General features: G+C 37.0%; 1 pseudogene; it reads right to left on the minus strand.

Moving 5' to 3' along the window:
• The window catches only part of LOC109275113 (inositol 1,4,5-triphosphate receptor associated 2-like), a 44,348-nt pseudogene extending 39,003 nt beyond the window's left edge, over positions 1–5,345 (minus strand).
• Positions 5,346–15,246: the final 9,901 nt, after the last annotated feature.

Genomic DNA, 15,246 nt, shown 5'->3' on the forward strand with positions numbered 1-15,246 from the left:
TGAGTTATTGTAGGTTCTATTGACCTTAATCACAGGGCATGGTAATAACAAGAGATGGCCTGTATTCCAGACATACTCTTCTGTATTTCCATCGTGGAGTAGTAGTTCAATTTCTCCTGGGTAGTCAGGATCAGTCTCCCCAGACAACACCACAGTTACCTTCTTTGCCATTGATCCAAAGCCCAGACTGGCTAGGTGGCAGTTCAGTAGAATCATTGTGTCCCTTGGTAGAACTATTACTTCCTCTGGAACTGACATCTGTACACCAGCAGAACATAAAGCAACAAACACAGGAAACAAAAATTTCACTGATTGGTTACCAGAGGTAATGGTGAATGGTGCCATTTCCATTTCTACTTCTTGATTCCTGGACCCCTGAATCCTGGCTATTGGAGAATCCACACCACATATTGGATGCTGATTCAAAGTATAAAGAGCCTCTGGAGAACCTTTCTCCAGCTCTGCAAGGAACTGCCATCTAGCTGGCCCTATAACTGAGTCTTCAAAAGGTCATTTCACTATTCTATCAAGTCAACTGTTTCAGGGTGATGGAGAGCATAGTAAGACCAGTGAATTCCATGATCATGGTCCCATTTGCCTCACTTCTTTTACTGTGAAGTGAGTTCCTTGATCAGAAGCAGTGCTGTGTGGAATACTTAAAAGAAAATGAGTTTCACCCACCAAAGGAATTGCAGTCACCTAGTCAGGTGAGGAAAAATATGCCCATTGACTTTGACAATTATATATTTCATGGGCAATTTACAACTTTATAGTAGGTAGAAGTGACCTTCCAAGTGTGAATGACAAGTGTGCCACTTAAGAGGGAAAAAGGTTGGTAGCTAAAGGAATCAAAGAAAGGGTTTTCTGTTGTTGCTCTAAGTTGTTTTTGTTCTTCAGGTAAAAAAAGGCATGTGCTGAATGCCAAAGGGCCAGTACTGGTAAGAGAATGGTTTAAAATATAAATGAGAAGGTGAGTCACAATCCCTTGAAGGGAATGAAGGGCTAGGACACAGAGCCCAGGTTCTTCATGCATGCATTCCTTCATCGTTATTCTACCAGTACAGCATTTACTTCTTGTCAGGCACCAAAACAAGTACAGGAGACATTGTGGCAAACCAGATGTATAAATCGTGATTCTCTTCTTTATGAAGTTTTCACTTTACAGTTTGGATTTTATTCCAAGTCCAAGGAGAAGAAGTCATCGAAGGAATTTAAGCAGATAAATTGTCTGATTTGTTACATAGCATCGTTGCAGTAATGGCTCATCAATATGTAAGGAACAGAGTAACATGTTAAAATCATCCACAGGAAAGTAATCGGAAACACTTTAAGATGGTTCTGGGTAGCTCATGGTCTAGTAAGGTGAGAATATGGGTTCCTTGCTCTAGCTCTTTCATCTGCCTGGGACCTCTTTTCCCATAGTGTTTGCAAGACTGGCTCCTTATTGTGATTCATTTAGCAGCTTAAACTTCATTCTGTCGGAGAAGCCTTTCTTAATTCCTCAATCTAAAATAGCTACCAAGTTGCTCTCTATCACCCAATCTCAGCTCTTTGTATAGCTTTATCTAGCTTTATGTCACAATATAAAGATGTTTATATATAGATACTTACTTATATTTTATTGATTCTCTTTCTCTATTGGAATCTAAATGTCATGAGAGCAAGTGCTATTGTGTGAATTTCACAACTGTGTTCCTGCATCTGGAATAGAGCTTGGTACATTAAGCAGGTGCCTAATGAATGGATTTTATGAATAAATACATAAAAGCATAATATTAATATAACGTAGCTGCTGAAACAGAAACATGCACCAAACACTGTGTAATACAGAATAAGAAAAACTGCAGACTAAGTATCATTTGTATATCAATAGACAAGGAACCCAGGGGACTTTCTATTTTAAAGTAGGGATGTAAGCAATTAATAACTCACCACACTTCTAATAAATAATAGAGGTGGGATTTGAACTCAAGTTGAAGTGGGTTCAAAATCGACACATTTTACACCCCGCCATACTGCCTTTCCTTTCTCCCATGGGTGAAAACAGGGTGGTTTTTATTAATTTCTTATACACAAAAGGAACATGTTTCTCTAGTTATTAATATAGAAGACAATTTAACATGATCAGCTGAGGAATGAGACAGACCTAGTTTGAAGCCTGACTCAGCTGTCTACGAACTGTGTGACTTAATCTCTCTGGCCTTTCATTTCTTCACAGTCATTGTAAGGATTAAATGAGATGATACATATTAAGTGTTATGATACATATCAAGTATGTATACTTGTGTATTAAGTATGATGGTACATATCAAGACTATTAGAATAAGTGTTGGCTATTTTTATTCTGATAGTCTCATTAGCATGGGCATTATTGTTATGACTCACTTGAAAGAAAAGCTGCCACTCAAGAAAAGAAACTAGGCTGTTTCTAGATTCTTCTGTCATTGTTACAGAAAGCTTGGAACTTGGAGGCAGCAGCATGTGAAAATTGCTTGATATTAAAGACCTAGGTTGGCATCGTATCACAACCCTTGTCACTTGCACCAAGGATGTCAGTGATGAAGTCTGAGTGAGATGCTCCGGCTAAGTATGACAGGGATCAAGAAGAGGGAAAGAACTCTGTGAACCAGAGCCGAGTCCTTCTAGGCCGGGCCCAGCGGAAGCAGAGGCCTGGGAAAGGTGGAAATATATAAATTCTGTTCACAGTGTGCTAAGTAGGGAGGCTTGGGTAGAGCAGTGGGATCCTGCGTGGGGGGCTGATGTTAGAGAGGACATTATCTTGTCAGAAACAAAACGTGTCTGTTATCACTTTACCTGCTTTGAAGAGTTTTCTTTCTAGGAAAGTAGTGTCACTCTGTAATCAGGAATTAAATCTGATATTTTTCTTAGTTCTGTTTAAATGTATTTTGGAAAAATGCCACTTAAAACAAATTAGCCTCCTCCTCCTCAACAAAGTGTTCTGTTAACATCCCAAAGTGATCCTGCTGTACCTTTCCCGTGCTTGTTTTAATGAGCTCTTTTTATCTTTTAAATCCTATAGACCTTCCCTAAAACCATCTGAAAGCCTTCAATTTGTTGCATTCTTACCCAAGAATCTTGCCTCCAATACCTATGTGTCAGGAAACATGCATAACTATGTTCAGTCCGTTATCATTTGTAATCACAAAAGATAGGAAATAACCTTAATGTCCATAAGTAAAGACATTAAGATAAATTGTGGTACAGTTACAGAATAGAAAACTACTCAATAGTAAAATAAAGCTAAATCTACGTGATTTAAAAAAGTGTTAAAGTTTAGAAAGCAAGGTATCAAGTCATGTCTAGAGTATGATAGCATTTGTATAAATTTGAAAATTCCCACAAAACAATAATCTATGCTATTTATGGAGATATAAATAAAAGCATTAAAACATGGATTAGGAAGATAGAGATCAAATTCATGGGAATGGTTGTGTCTGGGAAGGGGATGTGGCAACTGGGATTGGGGAAGGCCTCCAGGAGGGCTCAGTGTTAACCCAAATATTTTATTTCTTTTGTAAAATAAATTAAGTAAAAAAAAAAAAAGACAAAATATGAGCATTTACAGGGTGCCTGGATGGCTCAGTCAGTTAAGCATCCAACTTGAGCTCAGGTCATGATCTCATAGTTTGTGGGTTTGAGCCCTGCATTGGGCTCTGTGCTGACGGCTTGGATTCTGTGTCTCCCTCTCTCTCTTCCCCTCCCCCACTCACACACTGTCTATCTCTCTCTCTGTCTCAAAAATAAGTAAACATTAAAAAAATATGAGCATTTACTCATTCAGTGAGGGTTTACGTGTACATTGTTATCTTTTTCTCTGTAGTTTTCTGTATTTTTTCCATCCTATCAAGAATAAAAGTTAAAGATAAAAATGATCATTAAGGAATAGATTAGAATGTAAAATCTCACACTTTCTACCTTCTAAGACCACTTTTGTTATTCTCCGTCCCTCATCAATGGACTTTATAGTCTGAAAGATTTTGTTTGACAAGTTGTATTTATTTAGCATAATTCATATCCTCACTTAAGAAACAAATGTAAAAGCTAGGGCACCTGGGTGATTCAGTCAGTTAAGTGTCCTACTTTGGCTCAGGTCACGATCTCATGGTTTGTGAGTTTGAGCCCTGCTTTGGCTCACTCCTGTCAATGCAGAACCTCCTTCGGATCCTCTGCTCCCCTCTTTCTCTGCCCCTCCTCCTCTTTCAAAAATGTAAATGCCAATACGAGCTTATTTTGAAATAAATATTCGTAGAGGCACATGACATGGTGATGGTCATTTTGCCCAGGTTTGTACTTGCGTGAATGTTGTGAGGTTATTGATGAAGGGGCTGGTAGGGGGGGCTGGGTGACTGCCCGGCTCCTCCTCTCCAGGCCACCCTGCTGCTCCCTGCTCTTCATTAGCCAGCTGATGAATCTTGTAAAGGGATTACACACTTCATTTTGTCACAAAACCATCTATACTCAAGGTTAATGTTATAATCCTGACTATGCTTTGCAATGAAGTTTAGAATTATTGGGGGATGTGTGGGAATTTATGCTGATAGCTATAATCAAGTGTTCAAAAATTAAGGATATCTAAGGCAGTATCTTTAGTTATAATGTACATCATGTCAGGAGATATTATATAATGTAATATATCCACAGTTTGGAAGAATCACCTTGGGAATGCCACAGGTATAATATAACTCCAACCAAAGCAAAGAAACCTGACATTTTAGTTAGCCTATATAATCTCATTTGGGGCAAATACCTGATTACTATTTTAATTTTTGAAATATTTAAAGCAACTTGAAGATTTTTATTAATATCTTTTAGAGCCCCCAAGTAGCGAGGGATTTCACACTGGGGACAACTACTCTCATAGGGATCCACTTAATGTTTTTTGAATCAATGAAACAATTTCCTTTTATCTCTAAATAAGCCCAATAGCTTCACAAGTGTGACTATTTCTTTATTTAGTCTGACTTTAGGAGTACGATGGAAAAACATTAAATTACAAAAAGACACATTCTGGCATGAGAAAATGGTGTATAGGGCACATGAAGATGTGCCATTTATGGGAAAGAAAGACTGAGTCTGGGGTTGAAAATCCATTAGTATGATGAGGTCTGAATTTGGGGTAAGTATCGAAATCACCATAGTAAAACTAAAAACGTAGACCAAGAAAGCTGAGGCAATAGTTTCTCGCAGAAATTCTAAACTGAAGAAAGGAAACCATTCCTCTTTGCAAGTCACTGTAGCCTATCCATTATCCCTACCTCTGGTGAATACTTGGCAATGCTTGGGATGCCTACCAGTAATGCTGGCTGACAGGCGAACACATTCATGCTAGAGCTGAGATACTGTGCCAGATTTCAGAGGTAATTTTAGGTCACCAGATCCAAGCCAAATATCCACACTTGAGAAAGACTGCCTAATGCTCTAGGAGAGAGAATGGGGGAAGGGGACCCCTACGCCTCCAAACTCTATCGGGGCTTCTCCAACAGTTATTACTTCAGTTAGATTTCTTTGCATGGCTCCAGAAGGCTGGAGTGAAAATCTGCTTGCTAATGACAACTCATTTAGTTGAATGACAGCTGTTTGATGCTCACAGGGAATGAAGCGAGCATTGCCTGGTGCATGCTATACCCTCTTTTAACAGCTTTGCTGCCAGAGGATCTTTACTACTATGGCACTAGAATTAAATGGGAGCTTTTAATGAAGGGAAATCTCACACTACCAAACAATAGCCTAAAAAAAGTATGAAAGAGAAGAAAACTCTGAGAAATAATACAGTGTTTTACTCTGGTCTACTAGCTGAATCGATTGCTACACCATTCAAATCTATGGGGTACTGATGCAATAGGGTTTGGGACCACAGATAAATCAACATAAATCCTTGTTTGCATTCATTTAAGAATTCATAGTACTGCTTGTCATAGGAAATAGGGGTCTTTTAGGCTGCCCATCTGTATGCAGACATGCTCTTACATACAATAGCGTTTGTACAATTTAGAATTTAGGTAGCAGTAAGTCTGGATTCTGAACAGCTTTATGTAAAATTTTAAGAAAATTGCCAAAAATGGGTTCTATAATACGATCTTGACTACCATATTCGATTGATTTTCTTTGATGAGATTTTGTAGTCTGCTTTGATATACTGTTTCTTGAACCCATCATAACAGAACTGGAGATGAAGTACAGTGACTACCGACATTGCTGCTGCTCTGCTCAGCTCATCAAAGTGATTTGATCTGCACACAGAACTCCGTTTTGTTTGGCTGCTTGAGAGATAACTATTACAAGACTTTTACAAAACGTTAAAAATTGTTATTCAAATTTTATATTTCAGGGAAGAGTGATTTCTTCAGGAATTTACATTTGGTGAAGAAAATGTTGCTTCTCTTTTAGACCTCAGATTCCTTTTTGTAGCAATGCACAGTTGGCTACATGAGCATAAACAAATGTGAAACCACATACTGAGAGACGCTACATTAAGAAAGTGAAATAAATTCAATGCAATGTCAGGAAATATCATTCTCTGTCACTCTCTGAAGGAAAGGGTAATATGTTTCTTTGTGCCAGACTCCTCTTGGCATTAAAAAGACCTAGAATACATCTTTGTGCTATTCATTATTTTTCTTCCTCTGAGCCCTCATTCATAAACCTGAGACAGTTAGGTATGTTTACTGCCTTACATTGCCTCATTCTTACTTATTCTAGGACACAGAATTTTTTAAAATGCTTAAAACCGGTGATTTGATGTGGTCCCTTACTAACAATTTAACAGTTTCCTTTTTGGGAAACATCAAAGAAATCTTCCTGCTTTCCATGTCCTGCTTGGAAAACTTTACTGTATTAAATCCTTTATCAAGAATGAAGACCTGAGGGGCACCTGACTGACTTGGTCAGAGAAGCATGCAACTCTTGTTCTCAGGGTCATGAGTTTGAGTCCCACGTTGGATGTAAAGATTACTTAAATAAACAAAACTTAAAAAAAAAAAATGAAGACCTCGAAGGAACCAAGTAGGCAGAGTATCATTCACTATGGTATTCCTTAAAGAAAGATAACTCACCCTTGATCTCCTGTCAGAAAGGGATTTGACTCTTTGCTCAAGGTGAAAACTATCCTGTTACCTCTGTTTTATAATGCTTCTTAGAAGACCATGGGGGCTCTAGCACATCCTTCTGTACTCCAATTACATGGGCATATAATGAGGATAAGTATGTAAAGATCACTCTGCTGGCTCCCTGTTGCCACAAGGTTGTCCCGCTTCTTTTTTTCCACACAAATTATGTGTATATATATGGGCTTGAACTGTGTGGGTCCACTTATATCCTGCCTTTTTACAGTTACAGTACTGTAAATGTATTTTCTCTTCCTTAGATTTTCTTAACATTTTCTTTTCTCTAGCTTACTTTATTGTCAGGATACAGTATATAATACATATAAGATACAGAATATGTGTTAATTGACTATGTTATCAGTAAGGCTTCTGGTCAACAGTAGGCTATTAGTAGTTACATTCTGGGGGACTTAAAAGTTATACACGGATTTTCAACTATGCAAGGGTCAGTGCCCCTAATCCCTATGCTGTTCAAGAGTCAACTGTATATGTAAAGTACACAACATGATGTTGGATACACACATACACAGTGAAATGACTATTCCCATCATGCTAATTAATATATCATTTTCTCAAATAGTTACCATTATTTAAAGTGAGGTGTAATTGATGTCACAAAATATATTAGTTTCAGGTGTACAATATAATAGTTTGGTATTTGTATACATTTGCAAAATGATCACTACAGTAAGTCTAGTTAACATCTGTCACCACGTACAATTGCAAAAAATTTTTTTGTTTTCTTGTGATGAGAACTTTTAAGATTTACTCTACAAAATACAATATTAATAAGCACAGTCATGATGCTGTACATTATATGTCCATGACTTCCTTATTTTCTAACTAGAAGTTTGTACCTTTTGACCCACTATATTCATTTGCAGCCCCTGCCCCTGCAACCTCCACTCTGTTTTCTGTATATATGAGCTTGTTTGTTTGTTTTGCTTCTTTCTTTAGATTCCACATATAAGTGAGAGCACATTGTATTTGTCTTTCTCTGACTTATTTCACTTAGTGCAGTGCCCTCAGGGTCCATCCATTTTGTCACAAATGGCAAGATTTCACTCTATTATTGCTGAATAATATTTCTTTGTGTATATATATAAGTATTTGAACCTTTTATCTATGAAAGAACTGCTGGATCATATGATAGTTCTATTTTTAATTTTTTGAGAAACTTCTATACTGTTTTCCATACTGGCTGCATCAATTTACATTCCCAACAATATAAGGGTTCACTTTTCCCTTCATATTCCCTAAACTTTTTATTTCTTACTTTTGATAATAGCCATTCTATCAGGTGTGAGGTGATATTTCATTGGGGTTTTAATTTTTTTTAATGTTTATTCATTTTTGGCAGAGAGAGACAGAGCATGAGTGGGGGAGGGGCAGAGAGAGAGGGAGACACAGAATCAGAAGCAGGCTCCAGGCTCTTTGCTGTCAGCACAGAGCCCGACTCAGGGCTCGAACTCACAAACTGTGAGATCATGACCTGAGCCGAAGTTGGACGCTCAACTGACTGAGCCACCCAGGCACCCCCCATTGGGGTTGTAATTTATATTTACTGGATGATTAGTGATGCTGAACAACATTTCGTATACCATTGGCCATCTATATGTCTTCTTTAGGAAAAATAATTTACTCAGATCTTGTGTCCATTTTTAAATCAGATAGGTTATTTTTTTAATTTTTACTTTTTTAAGGTTTTATTTTTGAGAGAGACAGATTGTGAGTGGGGGAGGGGCAGAGAGTGAAGGAGACACAGAATCCAAAGCAGGCTCCAGGCTCTGAGCTGTCAGTACAGACCCTGATGCAGAGTTTGAACCCGCAAACCGCGAGATCATGACTGGAGCTGAAGTCACACACTTAAGTGAATGAGCCACCTAGGCACCCAGAGATTGGTTATTTTTGTTTTTGTTTTATTTTTACTAAGCTGTATGAATTTTTAAATATATTTTGGATATAACCTCTTATCAGATATGTGATTTGTAAATATTTTCTTCCATTTGATAGGTTGCCTTTTCATTTTGTTGATGGTTTACTTTGCTGTGCAGAAGATTTTTAGTTTGATTTAGTCCCAATTATTTACTTTTGCTTTTGTTTTTTTGCTTTTGGTGTCAGATCCAAAAATCATCACCAAGACTGATGTCAAGAAGCTTATTGCCTGTATTTTCTTCTAGGAGTTTTATGGCTTCAGGTTTTCCTTTCAAGTTTTTAATCCATTTTAAGTTAATTTTTGTGTATGGTGTAGATAGCAGTTCAGTTTCATTCTTTTGCATGTGACTGTCCAGTTTTCCCAACACTATATATTGAAGAGACTGTCCTTTTCCCCATTGTATGTTCTTGCTTCCTTTCTTATAAATTAGTTTTCTGTATATGCATGGGCTTATATCTGGGCTGTCTATTCTGGTCCATCGATCTGTATGTCTGTTTTTGTCCCAATATCATACTGTTTTGATTAATATAGCTTTGTAATATAGTTTGAACCCAGTGAGTTACAGTTACCATTTTTGTGTGTGTGGTGAGAGCACCTGAAATCTACTCTTCTGGCATATTCCCTGTATTCCTTCATTAAAGAGTCATCTTATTTATTTTTCTAGTTAAATGCATACTCAATGTTTAGATTTTAATTTGTGTTACTTTTTCAGAAAAGCCTTCACTCGTCTCCAATTCAGGTTTTTTGAGTCTTATACTTTTATGGAATCATGATATTTTCTTTCCTATGTAACACTTCAGCTTTTATCAATTTTATTTGTGTTATATGACTGTAAACTCAATGAGACTAGGAATTGTGTCTGTTTTCACTGTTATCTCAGGCACATATCATGTTTCCTGGTACTTAAAATAGTACATAGTAAAATGTACATAGAAAATATTGTTGAATAAATATATACCTGAATCCACAAAAGATTTGAACTAAAAATTTCTACCAATTATCAGTAATTTCAAATGTATTCACAGAAAATAAAATGACCTTACCTTTAATATCTTATAACTAGAAGCAGTAATTTTGCCTTCAAAAAAAGACTCTTTGATGCTTTATATTTAAAAGGAAGATGTAAGGAAGAAAGTTTCTCAAAACCATTATAATATAGCCATCTCAGTTGCTTTTTTTTTTAAACATTTTTCAAAAAAGGCTTAGAATTGCATGGGTAGACTTTTTCTACTGATCACATAAGTGCTTAACCAGCTCTTCAATTTACATTGGATAGGCAAATATCAGCATAACGGGAGAAGTTTGCATAATGGAAAGTGCTCTGATACCCAACCAGCTGTGCCAAGATTCAATTTTACTTATTTACTGTGAGCACACACATCAAATGCATGCAGTAGACAGCAAGGGGTTGCCTGGTGAGGAATGTGAGGCTATGTTTTGGGGCACATGAAGTGACTTAGCTCTCAAGAAGCTGTTTACTAGGATGAGTGATAAAAGTGACTCCCATCATTATCCTGGAATCTTTTTTTTTTTTTTTAACGTTCATCTATTTTTGAGAAATAGAGGGAGAGAGAGGGACAGGCAGAGACAGAGGGAAACAGAGAATCCCAAGTAGGCTCTGCACTGACTGAGCAAAACCTGATGAGGGGCTTGAACTCACAAATTGTGAGATCATGACATGAGTTGATAACAAGAGTTGGATGCTTGACTGAGACTGAGCCACCCAGGAACCCCCTAGCCTAGAATCTTTTTAAAGGAAGGTGTCTTGTGCTTCTTCCCTACATACATCATGTTCTGACACACACCTTATTCTCCAGCCACACTAAACTTTTTATTTCACCCCAAACACAGGCCCGGTCACACTTTATGCCTTTGTACATACCTGTCCCATATCCTACTTTTTATTTCCTTCTAGTTGAAACAAGATATAAATTTGGTCTTTGAAGAGTCAATTTAGGGGCACCTGGGTGGCTCAGTCAGTTAAGTATTTGACTCTTGATTTGGACTCAAGTCATGATCTCATGGTTTGTCAGTTCAAGCCACACATTAGGCTCTGCGCTGACAGCAAGGAACCTGCTTAGAATTCTCCCTCCCTCCCTCCCTCCCTCCCTCCCTCCCTCCCTCCCTCCCTCCCTCCCTCCTTCCTTGTTCCTCCCCTGCTTGTACCCACACTCCCTATTTCAAAATAAATAAATCATGTTGGATAATTCTCCTGACTTAAAAAAAAAAAATAGTCCTTTCCCAAGCTCCCTTATGTGTCTTCGTGTCTGTTTTCTATGCCCTTACCCCTCTGAAGCTAACCATTTGGTTCATGGTCTTTCTCCTGACCCCATCTATCTCTCTCTCTCTCAAGGACATTATGCTCATACTTACCTTCCTCTCTTTATAATCATCAGTCTTTCTTTGTTGTTTCCTGTCCTCAATGCTTATATATTAAAAATCCAACTCCCCCATCTATATAAAAATAAAGACTACCTGGGATATGCTTTGTAGTCATTGATTGACCTTATATTATTCTCTTGGAAGGCCCCAATCCAGTGTCTGACCACCTGGCCCCTCTGCTTCTGCATCTACCATTAAATTAGACCCAGTTTTTTCAATGGCACTAAGATGCCCTTCTTGATCAGATTTCAAAGCTTCCTAGACCTCTTGTTACTTTATACCTCAGTGATAGACGTTCTATTGGTAACTTCAGTCTCTTCTCAGACTCCACTTTGCCCTTTCTCCCACTCTCTTATGTGTCTTTTGCCTTCAGTCACCAGCTCCTCTTTCTCCTATAGTCTCTCAACCATGGGAAGTCCCCAAACTTTTTTTTCTAGTTCTTCTTAAACTTTGTTTATTTTTTGGAGGCTACTATCCTCTTTTTCTGTTTTAAATCTTCACCTGTAAGTTAATTTTTCCTATATCCTAGTCTTTTACCCAGTCTCTCCTTTGTGGTGCAGCCCTTCAGTTAAAACATCCTACAGGAAAACTTCTTTGGAAGTTTCCTCCAAACTGAAAACTTAAAAACAAACAAACAAACAAAAAAAAAACTGAAAACTTTAGAATGACTATAAGAAAACTTGTTATTTTTGTCCTTAAGAAGTCTCCATTTGTCATCATCTGCATTTCAGATCATGTCACCAGTACTTCTAATGACAAAGCCCAATGTTCTCCCCGTTTTATTGTCCTCCTGTCATTACCCTATGCGAGGACTTCACACTCATCTGTGAACTTAACGGCTTCCTAGTTTTATTTTCTATATCTCATATCTTCCATTCTCCCCAGACTGTATCTTACTTTTCTCTAACTCTTTTTTGCACTAACTGTATTACACAATTGGGTCCTCCTATTATAAGTAGGTGGTTGTCTGAAAGACTATATTCAGAACTCCATTTATGAAATCATAAGTCTTAGTAATCTGCTTCCTCCAATTCAAAAGATTTTTATTGCCTTAAAAAAAACAACTTACTATTTATAAGAAACTTAATAATGTTTGTAACATGTTCTCCAAAATGAGCTCAAACACAGCAAGCATGTGGGCCATTAGGAAAATGAGTAGGGAGATGACAGCAATTAGGCACAAAGGCATAGGAATCTGTTGGTGATGGGCACAGTTGCCCTGGCACTCAGATCTCTGCTGTCTGTGGAAGTTTATAGGCAGAAAGTCTGAGAAAGAAGCATTGGTACTGCAAGAGTTAGTATACTGCTTACTATTATTTGATGAATTGTATTCTCCCTAATATCTCCATATGAAGAGAAATCATGTTTCCCAGTTTGTCTAGCATATCTAGTTTCATAGAGAAAAACCAAAACATCTATAACTCTATTGACTAAGTTGTATTATAAGTAACGTGAACAAAAGTTAGAAATTAAAGATTCCATCATTAAATAATTGGAAACACATACATGTTAGTTTTGTTTATCTTTAAATGTGAAGCCTTTTAGGAGAATTCAAACTGCATACTGGTGTGTGTGTATGTATGTGTGTGTATATTTAATGAACATAGTCTCCTTCAATTTAAATGTTTCTAGATCTAAAATGTCTTTTATAGGTAACTTAAAAATTAATAATTATATTATACCATCAAAAAGTTTGATAAGTCCTGAAAAGAAAAAAATTAACATGATGTCACTAATCATACCCATCTGTTAACAATTTTCTGTATTTCCTTCTAGTCTTTTTTTTTTCACATTTATGTGCTCTGCACTTCTGTAATCATAGTGTGCATGCTATTTTTTCCCTATGAAAATTTAAAAACAGCATTGTATTGTGAATATTCTCCCTGCATACGCTATATGGCTTCTATGTTTCTGTGATGTTTTTAGAAACAGGATCTCACTAGTAAGCAGGATGAAGTCTAAGGACTTGGAGCCACGTGCTTTCCTCTTTCATTGGTAACGTGCCAGCAGCCCTTCCACTCTTCTCAGCTTCTAGCTCACTGTGCCACACACTATTACATGATACTTAAAAAAAATAGTTAATTTACAGGAAATAATTAAGACTCATTGCCTCGAGATTAAAAAAAAATCAGAATTGGCTCTACATGAAAGATTCTCTCCAGTGTAATGCTGACTGAGAAAACAGAGTAATGTTTCTATCTGTGAAATAAATTATCAGACAGTCTAAACACATTCATGCTGAGAAGGAAACATCCAGCCATTTCAACGTTTTAGAGATACAAAAAATTTGATCTCGTCCTCTCTGACATCTCTGTCATATTTGGCCACCATCTTAGCTGTCAGCCCCTGCCCTGTTACTTACATGACTTGTTTGATCTGTGTTGGTCAGTTATTGCATCAGAAGCCCTAACTCTCTGTTAGTTCAAATCAGTTTAAATAAGACAAAATAGGTCTGGGTTAACTACAGACTTGGCTCTCTTTATTTTGCATAATACCTGTTACTTTCCCCTTATATTTAAATCAGTTCTTTCCTTTGCCCTAATTATTTGCTTCCTTCCTCAGTGCCCTGTATCATCTGTATGTTACAAATTATATTTTGGTTCTTATCTGGGGATTATTTTAGAGAAACAGCTTTGTTTTTATTACTCATTATTATTTCCCATTTTATTTTAAAGAATTTCATTATTTTAGTGACTACATTTATATTTCTGGCTGAATCTGAAGATATATCAACCTCCATCCCACCCATTCATCCATCCCATGCATCCATCCCTGCATTCTTTCATTTATTTATTCATTCATTGAGGGTCCTCTTTTGCAGTAGGCAAAACCTAGTTGGACTACTTTTATGAGTTGAATCACTTAGTTCAATTAAAGAAAGAGCTAATTTAGTTAAGTAACCATTTGTGACCTATCAATTTTTCCAAAGCATCCATGCATGAAATCAGAATCTGTTTCCTAGAAATGGAGTTTTTATATAGCATCTCCTGTCAGAAATAGCAAATACATTTTTCCAACAATTACTTAAGATTTTCTTTTTCATATCTTTATTTTAAAAGCTCGCAAGTTTTGTTTCCTAAATCTATATATTGGGTCCTCTAGAACTGATACATGAATTCAGCAAAGTTGCAGGATACAAAATCAATGTACAGAAATCAGTTGCATTCTTATACACTAATAATGAAGCAAGAGAAAGACAAATAAAGAAACCGTTCCCATTCACAATTGCACCAAGAAGCATAAAATACCTAGGAATAAACCTAACCAAAGATGTGAAAGATCTGTATGCTGAAAACAATAGAAAGCTTGTGAAAGAAATTGAAGAAGATGTAAAGAAATCGAAAAACATTCCATGCTCATGGATTGGAAGAGTAAATATTGTTAAAATGTCAATACTACCCAAAGCTATCTACACATTCAATGCAATCCCAATCAAAATTGCACCAGCACTCTTTTCTAAGCTAGAACAAGCAATCCTAAAATTTGTATGGAACCACAAAAGGCCCCGAATAGCCAAAGTAATTTTGAAGAAGAAGACCAAAGCGGGAGGCATCACAATCCCAGACTTTAGCCTCTACTACAAAGCTGTCATCATCAAGACAGCATGGTATTGTCACAAAAAGAGACACATAGACCGATGGAATAGAATAGAGACTCCAGAATTGGACCCACAAAAGTATGGCCAACTAATCTTTGACAAAGCAGGAAAGAATATCCAATGGAAAAAAGACAGTCTCTTTAACAAATGGTGCTGGGAGAACTGGACAGCAACATGCAGAAGAATGAAACTAGACCACTTTCTTA

The sequence above is a fragment of the Panthera pardus genome, unplaced genomic scaffold, assembly GCF_024362965.1.
Source record: "Panthera pardus isolate Hobbes unplaced genomic scaffold, ASM2436296v1 HiC_scaffold_16, whole genome shotgun sequence".
Taxonomy (NCBI): Eukaryota; Metazoa; Chordata; class Mammalia; order Carnivora; family Felidae; genus Panthera; species Panthera pardus.